The 12305-nt window shown below is 35.6% G+C and overlaps 1 protein-coding gene across 1 annotated transcript in view; it reads left to right on the top strand.

The window, feature by feature from the left end:
• The window catches only part of LOC6036647 (collagen alpha-1(IV) chain), a 65271-nt gene that overhangs the window by 46343 nt on the left and 6623 nt on the right, over nucleotides 1-12305 (top strand). The gene's annotated exons all lie outside the window — the stretch shown is intronic.

Raw genomic sequence — 12305 nt, 5'->3', positions numbered from 1 at the left:
TAAACCAGCTCTTCTAAAACGGCTCAGAAGATGAAGCTTCGACGGGAGCTGAAAGAAAAATGATTATTCTAAATTGTGAATAACTTAATTTCCTTAAATAAAAAGACACCTACGTGTTATTTTGTTACAATTTATAGTTTTAAATTACTTTTTTTCTGAAGGTACTCAGGAACAGTCCGACAACAGCGACCAAATAAAAAAAATGACACCTACAAAATGACATAAGTTTCAACTGAGAGACTCGGTAGAAGTTTACTGAGCTTTCAGTAAAACACAAGGTTATTAGCTGAGTACTCGGTAATTAAATTACCGAGTACCAATAATGTACCGGAAACAAGGGTTTACTGAGTAGCTCAGTGAAATAAGTACTGAAGTACGGTACTTTGAGCGATATTTTTACCGTAGCTCTGTATATTTCCTAAATTCAACTGACAGCTCAGTAAAATTTGATTTTTACAGAGTAATTTCGGTAAAATTTTTACCGAATATTGCGTCTCTGATTTAGTGTACAACCCTGCCTCTAGACGGGCTTCGATCTAAATATTCGCCAAAGATCCATTTTCAACCAATTTTTGATCTTTAAAAAGTAATGGAGTCAAAATGACTTGTCTTATGTAACTTTACAAATGTTTTAAAAAATGTTATTTTTTAGAGGTTAACTGTGTTAATGTCCAGTATTTTTTATAAGGACTCTGACTATGCCTCTATGCATTTTTTACAATTTAAATGATAGTGGTGCCATTCTTAAGCAGAAAATGTGAAAAACAATAAAAAATGACTGTAAAAACATTAAAAAAAACTAGAAAGGCAAAATGTAAAATAGGGTTGGTTGAAAAGGCCAAATACTACCAAAAAAAACATAAACTAAACAAGATAAATGACATTTCAAATATTAAAAATAAAACAAGAAAATACAAAACAGAAGAAGTAAAGTTTTTCGTACCTCCAAAACACGGAAAAATAAATATCTTCGAAAAAAAAATTGAGCTGAAGAATTAACAGGTTGTAATTCCTCAGTTCAAATTTTTTTTCGAAAATATTTATTTTTCCGTGTTTCGGAGGTACGAAAAACAACAAGCAGGATTGGGTCCGTAAGTTTGGCTATTTTCGAAAAGAAGACAAAAACTTTTTTGGTAGAGCGTCCAATTTTCTCGGGTTTTGAATTTCCCGGGAAACGGAAAAAATATTTTTGAAATCCCGGGATTTTTTTTTAAAGTCGTAAAATCTATATTTTCATTATATTTGTTATGGTTTCAAGCTTAAAATCATAAATCAGCTCAATTATATTAATTGGTGATAATCTACACTTCAATCTAAACATAGACGACAGCTTTTCAATAGCTTAAGGGGTTACATAAATGTAAATCAGCATAAATGTCAGAGGTTGATTTGAGAGCACATTTAAACTTTTTGAAATCTAATTTCAAGACATTACATATTTTCATCAATCAACAAAATAAATTTGAAAACTTTTGGTTATACCATTGCCGAGAGAAAAACAATTTGAAGTTGGCACTTTCACAAAACGGGTGCCACGATATCGCAACACTGCTTTGGCCAAATCAGCTCATAATTTTGGTGAACACTCGTTAAAATGGTTCCGTTTGCCTGACAAAGGCTGATTTTCATAAAAGTTTATTTTGAAATAAGATAAAAATATTTTTATTTTATTTTTATATTTTTTCATAAAAAAGCTAGAAGGTTTTTGATTATTGCATTTTTCAAACATGAAAAATTTAAAAATCGGGCAGGTCTTGTGAGTCTTCTTCCCAATTTCAGCCAATTTGGTCCATCCTATCTTGGGAAAAAAATGTTCACAAAGTTTGACAGTTTGCTTTGCGCATGGCAAAATTTTGTGCTTGAATCGTCTCCTACTCAGTTTAATAATGAAATATCTTCATGAACCTTTCATGAGTGATCAGGTTTCAAGTGGATTTAATAAATTTTCAGTAATAAGATTTTTTGCATTTTCTACATGTATGTAACCCCTTTAAAGAAATTAAAAATATATATTTTTTTCCATTTTTATTCTTTATATTCTGAATAGTTTAATATATTTTTTCCAATTTTTAGAATTATTAATATTTGTAGTCTTTTAGAAATATAGAGAGTAAAATTGGGATGAACGCACTATTTTTTGGTTACTGTGCTACCTTGATCGAAACAAAACATGGAACTGGCAAAGGTTTTTCGGAATTCCAAATCTTCTTTATATATAAAAAATTTCGATGGTTTTGTTCGAACGCAAATCAGTTCTATACGGAGCGTCGGATCGAGGTGCTCTTTGTTGCGTTGAGTTCGTTAAGCCCAAGGACGGTTTATACGCTAACTAATTGACACTTTGATCACTCTGGAACCGATTCCGGAGCATCGGCAAATTGTATGGAAAAAGTTACGTAAAATCAAATTTTGATCACAGGAGGCTGAATAAGCAAAAACGTCAACAAACGAAAAAAAGGTAGAACAAAGTTTATCGGGTTAGGCTTGTTTCTTATAGAAAGTGAGTTGAACCTTGGTTGAACCGTCTAATTTATTGATGGTTAAAATCAAAACTCAAGATTAATTTTAAATGTATTTTAAATAGAAATATTTTCTCAATTTTTTCTCAAGATAGGAGCGCACACCTTGCACATCCTGTCGTGGGCCCTTCAAAATCCATATGTCGGATTTAAGCACACATTTGTGAGCACTATAAAAATGTTGTTAAAAATCTGTCCAGGATTTTCAGGGAGAATTGTTCATAAGACATTTAAAAAAAACTATTTCGTATTTCTCACAAACGATTATGCTGACATAATATGTCACGAAACGAAACATTCTTGACAATCGACCAACAAGAGTCCTGTCTTACCCATCACGTGTCGAGTCACCGGTTGATGATCAGCTAGCAAACTTGGGCCTGAAGTACATGCGTAGGCGGTTTGTTTATGTTTTGTGCGGTTCATGAATGGGTTTTGGCACCTGTCCGAGCAGCAACGCGTTCTGTGTAACAAGAATTAAACCAATTTAATTTGTACATTACGAGCCGGCAATTAATTCTCGCTTTTGCAAATTGTCGATCTTTATTGAATCTTAGTCCCACGTAGGTGTGGCCAATTTTGGTTCGCTCAACTCGCGGCCTTTAAAGCTGGGAATGATTGTTCTTCAATACTCTCGAAATGGTCGATAAGTGTGCGAAATTCACGCTCAAACTCATCGGGAACATTTAACGATTGTACAGTCCAAACATGGGATTTGGCTTAATGAATGGGTCATTTGTAAATCACGTAGAAACTTTAAGATTACTGTGAGCTTTAGGTATTAGTAAATTCAACACAACATTTTATATATAAAATAGCAGTTCAAAATACTAATGTTCAATGGTGGGTTTCACATTCGCCCGTCAATACTCGCCGTGTGGGTAGGTCGAAGACTTCAAAAACCTAGCTGACGGAGCACAAAATTTCACCAAACCAGCTCCAGGTTTGTTTTCTGGTTTTCGTGGTCAACACTCGAATGTGACGAAGTTGAAAAATTGCTGCAACAAAAAATCAGCAAAAACTGATTTTGCGTCAACGTAGGCGTTTGCCAGCACAGCCAGGTAATAAATTGGAATGTACTATAATATTGGCCAGCGAGTAGGAAGTTTTTATGGCACACTCGCCAGTAAGGTGCATCGCAAGGGAAATTAGCTCATCACCTCCAGCCGCGCTTAAGCTGGGTCGCAAACTTTAGCATTGAAAAGATTTAGTTACGCAACAAAACGATGCCATAATGGAGGAACGGCCTAGCTGTCAGAGTGCCATAATGGCATCTGTATACAAAACCGCCAAAATGACAAATTCATACAGACCCATTAGGGTAGGTGTCACTCTGTGAAAAGTTCAGAAATTAGCACCAAGTCAGCTGTAGAAAGTGAGGCAGATGGCAACGGCGTGCGAAGAAATGAGCGGAACATCTGGATGAGTGCTACTGCATAGTTTCGGACGAAGAGATATTTCGCATAGACCAAGCCGACAGGGAAGCATCACAGCTCCGAGAAGCATGTGCATCAATTAGCGGAATTTTAATGGTACCGCTAGTTTGTACGTCCTACGCGTGATGTTTAGTTGAGTTACGGACACACACGGCTAGTTGATTTAGAAATTAACCGAACGATAAATCTCAACTAGCTAATTCGCGGTGACAAATTGTCGTGACATGAAATTGGGCGTAGCTGCCAATAAATTTGATACATTGGCTATGCTGCCTTTACGCAACTCCTTCTGCTATGATAATCACTCGATTTTAGCATGTAATTACGTCATTTTAAAACTAAAAATACAAGATTCCTAGCGTCTTATCAAACTCGCTCCATCCTTCCTGTCCAGCGGGTGTGTGTGTGGCCCAGTTTAGATTTATCGCAAATGAGCGTAGCACGATTCTAATTCCGACCCATTATGGCGTTTGCTCTCTGTACATGGTTTAGTTTATATGCCAAATGATGCCGGAAAGTGCGGGCGGTGCCACGCGCAGGCTACGCGTTGAGAGGAGATCGTGCACTGCTAATCAAACTGTCTTACATTGTTGTAATTATATCAAGGCTAAAACAGCGTGACAAATTTGATATCATTAATTTGCTGTGAGTATCAGAGGAGTGAAATATGATAAATGAAATATGGTCAAATCGACTGAGTAAACGGATTTTTGCTCAGAAAGTTGGAACCAACTTTCCAGATCACAATAGTTTAGTCTTCTACAACCCAATCCGTCATCATGGAGTAAAATCTTAGATAAAATTAAATCATGGCCCATGCAACCCCAACTCCAAGCACAAGCTTAGTCACACTCACGCCCAGCAAAGCAAGACCTTCAATTAATTTGGATTTGAGGTAACGCACGCCGAAAAATTAAAGAAGAAATCTCCGTCCAGAGAACACATTTCGCGTGACAGTGTGTTGTGGATCAAAAAGCGGCCGGCTTTTTTTTTTTACTCTTGCCACCCACACATTTTCTGCTGTCAAAATTTGGAAACCAGCATGCAGACCGAAAAACATTCACTTGACTGCTGGACGCTGCATGGAAACAAATGGATGGGTACAAAAACGGAAACTTGTTGAATCAATGGAGTTCTCTACGAAATCGGTCTTATTTTTTATCCAGCTGAAACTTTTTTTGTGCCTGGACAAAAAAATGATACAAGGTAAAAAAAATTTGGTGATTTTTAATTTAACTTTTTGTCATTAAAACTTGATTTGCAAAACCACTATTTATAATTTTTTATTTTTTATATGTTTAGGGGGACATAAAATGTCAACATTTCAGAAATTTCCAGGCTGTACAAAAAAGCTTTAACCGAGTTATAAATTTTCGAATCAACACTATTTTTTCAAAAAATCGAAATATTGGTCGCAAAAATTTTTCAACTTCATTTTTCGATGTAAAATCAAATTTGCAATCAAAAAGTACTTTAGTGAAATTTTCATTAAGTGCACCGTTTTCAAGTTATAGCCATTTTTAGGTAACTTTTTTGAAAATAGTCGCAGTTTTTCATTTTTTTGCCTTCCTCACTGAGGTAAGGCTATAATCCTGCTCGAAAATTGAACTTTTTTTCAAATTAGTGCCCATGTTTGCCCACTTTTGGATAATTTTTTTTTTTTTGAAAAGCTGAGAAAATTCTCTATATTGTGTACTCTTGAACTTTGTTGATACGACCTATAGTTGCTGAGATATTGCCATGCAAACGTTTAAAAAGCAGGAAAATTGATGTTTTCTAAGTCTTACCCAAACAACCCACCATTTTCTAACGTCGATATCTCAGCAACTAATGGTCCGATTTTCAATGTTAAAATATGAAACATTCGTGAAATTTTCCGATCTTTCCGAAAACAATACTTTTTAAATTTCAAATCAAGACTAACATTTCAAAAGGGCCACACATTCAATATTACGCCTTTTTGAAATGTTAGTCTTGATTTAAAAAAATTGAAAATATTTTTTTCGGAAAGATCGGAAAATTGTAGCTTCATATTTTAACGTTGAAAATCGGACCATTAGTTGCTGAGATATCAAAGTTAGAAAATGGTGGGTTGTTTGGGTGAGACTTAGAAAACATCAATTTTCCTGTTTTTAAACCTTTGCATGGCAATTTTTCAGCTACTAAGGGTCGTATCAACAAAGTTCAAAAAAGCAAAATATAGAGAATTTTCTCAGCTTTTCAAAAAAAAATTATCCAATAGTGGGCAAACATGGGCACCAATTTGAAAAAAAAAATGGAAAACTGCGACTATTTTTTTTTAACTTTTTTTTTCATAAGTGGGCAAACATGTGCACTAATTAAAAAAAATGAAAAACTGCGACTATTTTCAAAAAAGTTACCTAAAAATTGCTATAACTTGAAAACGGTGCACTTTATGAAAATTTCACTGAAGTACTTTTTGATTGCAAATTTGTTTTACATCGAAAAATGAAGTTGAAAAATTTGTGCGATTAATATTTCGATTTTTAGAAAAAATAGTGTTGATTCGAAAATTCATAACTCGGTCAAAGATTTTTTGCACAACCTGGAAATTTCTGAAATGTCGGCATTTTATGTCCCCTAAAATATATCAAAAAAACAAAAAAAAATAAAAATAGTGTTTTTTTTGCAAATCAAGTTTTAGTGACAAAAAGTTAAATTAAAAATCACCATTTTTTACCGTGTATCATTTTTTTTCAGTGTAGTCCTTATCCATATCTACAACTTTCCCGAAGACACCAAATCGAGCAAAAAATTCCTTCAAAAGGTACAGATTTTTGAATTTTCATATATCATTTTTGTCCATACAATGCTGCCAAATTTGTATGGAAAATTATATGGACAAACTAATGATGCAAAATGGCTTCTTTGGGCATACCGAAGACACCAAAAAAGTTTCAGCCGGATTAAAAAACACAACAAAAATCGAACGGCCAAAATCTCAGAGAATTGCTCTTAATTAACTGACACTCAATGGTGCAATGGTTGGTAACACAATGATAAATGTGGGCTCCCTGAACGTGCTCCAATCGACAGAATTGAATTTTAGTGGATTCTCTGGCAATACATAAAATTGTAAATTTTGGTTACACCCTCAATTCAGAGTCGAGAGAATTGTTCTCTCAAAATGCATTGAGGGCTCAGTCCCAAATTGAAAGAATAATGCTACCAACTCACACCATCAAAACAAATGTGTTCATTCGTTAACCCTCTAGTGGCCAAATTTTACCGATTTTTTTTATTTTTTTCGTGTTTAGGAGGTTATTTTGAACAACTTTTGTTCTACGAAAAACTTTATTTCTCTTGTTTTATGTTTTTCTTGATTCATTTTTAGTATTTTAATTTGCATTTAGCTTGTTTACTGCCGCTCGAAGCTAGTCCGTCCCATATGTAATTTCGTCAATTTTGAGGTAATAATGCAGTTTGGTTCAAAATCATGTAAACTATCAGAAAAACCAATAAAATGTAGTACTTTGTTCTAGACATCCGGAGAAAATCTACTTTTTCGTGAAATTCTAACACGTAGCCTTATGGGCGGGACAACTTTGACACGCGTTTTTCTCGGCTTGCTGTTTTTACATATGGGTCATTCCATCTGAAGCGGAACAGCATTTGAAAATTACCCTCTCCGATCCTGCTCAAATTTGGCAGAGCTGTTGATACTATCAAAACATGCAAGAATCCCGAATTTCATCCAAATCGGACCACCCCCTCCATTTTTGTACCTCCCCAAAAAATTGACTTTTTGGCGATTTTTGGCCAAACCTCCTAGTTTCAAACGGCGATAGCTCAGGAACCACAAATCTCAGAAGGTCGGTCTTAGACTCAATTTTGAAGGAAATTGGACGTAGAATCCATTTCCGTGATCAAAATTTTGATTAATTTATTTTTTCTACCTGTATTGCGCAATTGAAAACTTTAATCGGTCGTATCTCAAAACACCCCAACTTATTTTTTTTATTTGACCTCACCATCGTGTTCCCCGGCCAATTTTACATAAGAATCACCTATCGACAGAAATGAATATGTTTCGTTCCAGAGATATCGAATTTTAAAGTTTTGTGTTTTCGAGATTACCTGCATCAGCTTCATTCGCCGCATCTGCTAGAAGCACACAGGCGGGCTGATCAATAACTTCTACCTGGCCATTTATTGAAATAATATTTCATCATAAATAATCTTCATCAAATTGAGCAAAAATTAACTGTATAATACTGTAGGAAACTGAAGTTTAATCGCAAATGTTTATCTGCTCAAAAAATTAATGAAGTGAATTTCTGTGTTAACCCACTGGACAGAGCAATGACGACACACAGTAAAGGGCAGAATTGGATTCCGACGGAGCGAGAGGAAAATGCAATTCTCGGATTAGTTTTCAAAAGCCGTAAGAGCCATTGTTAAACAAAGTCCTTTTTGCATCGGTATTCGACCTACTTACGAAAAACCAATATCAAAATGCTCGAGATTGTTCATCTACACGTCCTTCAAGTGCCCCAAACTTAAAATAAATGAAATTTTGTTTCATTTTCTAGAAAAACGAAAATTAGTGTCAGAGGTCACAATGGCTCTTACGGCTTTTTAAAAACTCACCCGAGAATTAATCTTGTTAGTAACACTGAAAAATAAGTGCACGATACATTATTGAGTAAAAATATGAATTAAAATGAATAAAATTTGTTGATACGTTGTACTCTAGTGAAGGACGATCACAAAGAGTAGGAAAAGGATTTCTGGAATGTATAAAACTGAAAAATGTAAGAAAATCACAAAGTTTGATCTGCTGCAAAGCGGCTAATTCTCCAAATTTAGTTGCGATGATTTCGACACCGTCCGAACAACAGTGTTTTTTCATCTATCATTCTTGGATTTTGGAACACAATACGGCTGCTGTCCTCACGAATAAGGATTTTTTAATTAAATGTACCTTGACCAAAATCATATTTTAATGAAATGGAGCTGGCTCACTATATAAAAATTGATTTAATATGATCAATCTAAACCATAAATCAGAATTATGGTAAAGTGTCAATAATAAACTATAATAATAATAATAATAAAGCAGGTTTTGGGTTTTTGCTGAATGGCACTATTTTGCTCCACTTCATTAATTTTTTGAGCAGATAAACATTTGCGATTAAACTTCAGTTTCCTACAGTATTATACAGTTAATTTTTGCTCAATTTGATGAAGATTATTTATGATGAAATATTATTTCAATAAATGGCCAGGTAGCAGTTATTGATCAGCCCGCCTGTGTGCTTCTAGCAGATGCGGCGAATGAAGCTGATGCAGGTAATCTCGAAAACACAAAACTTTAAAATTCGATATCTCTGGAACGAAACATATTCATTTCTGTCGATAGGTGATTCTTATGTAAAATTGGCCGGGGAACACGATGGTGAGGTCAAATAAAAAAAATAAGTTGGGGTGTTTTGAGATACGGCCGTTTAAAGTTTTCAATTGCGCAATACAGGTAGAAAAAATAAATTAATCAACATTTTGATCACGGAAATGGATTCTACGTCCAATTTCCTTCAAAATTGAGTCTAAGACCGACCTTCTGAGATTTGTGGTTCCTGAGCTATCGCCGTTTGAAACTAGGAGGTTTGGCCAAAATCGCCAAAAAGTCAATTTTTTGGGGAGGTACAAAAATGGAGGGGGTGGTCCGATTTGGATGAAATTCGGGATTCTTGCATGTTTTGATAGTATCAACAGCTCTGCCAAATTTGAGCAGGATCGGAGAGGGTAATTTTCAAATTTGCACTTTTTCGTGCACAGTTGAGATGGAATGACCCCTATCTAATTTTTTCATGTCACGTTTTCAAAGTTTTGCTTGTTTTTACATTTTCTGCTATGAAATTTGAAAAATTGCGTAAAATTACTGCATACTTCTTTTTTCTTAAAATAAAGGAAATGTTAGTAAAAAACACAGGCAAAGTTGACCCCTTATAAATGATATTTTTAAAAACATTGGCAAAGTCACATAAAACAAGTACAACTTCCTACTCATAATTTTCCTAAAATTTTAAGAGTTCTTCTTTCAAATGCTTTTTAATCTAATCTAATCTAACCCTGCTTTTTAAAGACAAAAATTTGTTGAAAATGGATTTTTGGTGATTTTTGCCTTCCTCACCTCACTGAGGTAAGGCTATAAAATCACTCGAAAATTGAACTTCTTAAATTTACCTTCTAGATATACCTTCACGTATACATATCGACTCAGAATCAAATTCTGAACAAATGTTAGTCATGATTTTTTTCCACACGATTTTCTCAGAACTGGCTGAACCGATTTTGGCCGGGTCAGCCCCATTCGATTCGTTTTGGGGTCCCATAAGACCCTATTAAAATTTATACTGTTTAGTAAAGTATTTAAAAAGTTGTGCTAAGAAAAAGATATTTGTATCTACAAAAAGGGTAATTTTTTGCATAACCTCAAAAGGCCGGGTCTTTTTGTTTACGTGCGAGAGTCGCGCCAGATGCGAAACGCCCGGTTGCCACATTGCTTCAAAAGAGAGTCTGCATGTTTTCTGGAAAAGTCTGTATCAGGTTTATATTTTTTCTTAAACTTATTTTTAATATTACTTTGTAAATATAAGGAAGGCACCAACCACCTAATGGTGGATTAAGAAACGTTTTTAAATCGAAGTTCGTCTAAAGGCGGTATTGGGTTGAAGAGGGTTAAGCAACCATGCCCACCCAAGTTTATCTAATAAGGGGGTGCGCATGGTTGTTTGAGATAATTCCAAAATTTACAATTCTATTTATTGACAGAGAATTCGCTTGGATTCAATTAGGCCAATTACCTAGAGCGTGTTCAAGATGCTCAAATCATACCCTAGAAGAAACTGAAACGTTTACTGTCATCAACTAGAAAAATGTCGAGTTGTGAAATTGGCATTCATTGCCTGAGTTTTCGTTTGGGTGTAAAAATGCATCAATATTTTTATAACGAATTTCGGACAGTAATGTCAAAGCAACTCAATCTTACAGTTGCAACGCTGAAACACTGACTTCATTCATGATTCAGGCGAGTAACACAGAAACTGCAACTCGTTTGTCTCCCTGCACTCGCGGATGATTAACTGTGGCAAGTGGTCGCGTCGCGCAATGATCTGGTGCAAACCGGCATTCTTTGCATTTCTTCTGGATTTCGACGCTATCCTCCTAACAGTGTTCTCGTTCAGCATACGAGTCGTCTGCTTAATATCTGTAGACGGCTTCCGCATGTCATAAAACCAAACACGTTTTAAGAACAGCCAAGACCGTTTCGCAATCCGGTCAAACCCTGGAGATCCCGCCCACTGAGCTGATGTTAGAGGCAAGATGATCGCATCTTTGTTTGTTGTTATATAATCCATTGAGGATGGCCGACGAAGCGAAAAGTCGCATCTCTTTTAATTAACTGCAGTTCTTGTGTGATGCTGAGTCTGGAGATTTTTCTATCAGGAACCACTCAGGGTGATCGACCATCGATCGGCGTCAGCAGAATTCATATCTAGAACATGGAGTCTTCTTCCGCGGTTGCTTTCACTGCGATGGCTCGTTAGGGATAGCCGCGCTGTCTAGACCACTTTTAGTTAAATGATTAATTTGCTCATCAGAGCTAGTTTTTACCACTTTTCCAAGCTACTTCCGGTACTTTGAAGCATTCCCCCTCCCGCCCAAGACAACAATCAGGAAGTGTGTGCTGTCTTTGTTTGGACATCCGCTGTCGACTTAGTCGAGGCTCTTATCACAACATAGTACACTACACTGCTTGCTAATAAATGGAGCACACTGAAGCTCGGACTTGCTGGGTGGGTGGTAATAAAATGTTGTTGCTGTACCACACGCGCAAGGGACACGTGTACGCATGTGGTTTCCGGTTGACAAACTGCCATGCGGCTCCACTATCCGCGCAGGGATAAATAACAAAGGAAGAGTTCTTGATTCGATTATCCGAAGTGATTGTTTTCCGAGGCCTTCGGAGAATCGAGTCTGGACTGTATTTTCATTTTCTATATTTTCCTGTAGTAGAACAATTAATAAGGATTACAAAGCTAATATTTTTATGAGGTTTTTCACTGGACTCACAATCCAGAGGTCGCCGGTTCGAATCCTGCTGGTCATCATTTATAATGTCAACTTTGTCCTCTTTTCCAGGAATTAGTACCATAATGTTTTGAAATATGATTATTGATTTCCAAATTTTAAGATATTAAATATTCTATAAAGTCTTTAGTCTTGATTTGCGAGGTTTTGAAACATATTTACGATGAATCAAAATTATTTAAATAAAAAAAATGATGTTCCTGATCCGATTACCTATATTCTCAGCTCGCAGTGA

This window comes from Culex quinquefasciatus, chromosome 2 (assembly GCF_015732765.1).
Source record: "Culex quinquefasciatus strain JHB chromosome 2, VPISU_Cqui_1.0_pri_paternal, whole genome shotgun sequence".
Taxonomy (NCBI): Eukaryota; Metazoa; Arthropoda; class Insecta; order Diptera; family Culicidae; genus Culex; species Culex quinquefasciatus.
The sequence above is the reverse complement of the archived record's forward strand: the minus strand, read 5'-3'. Positions and strand labels throughout refer to the sequence as shown.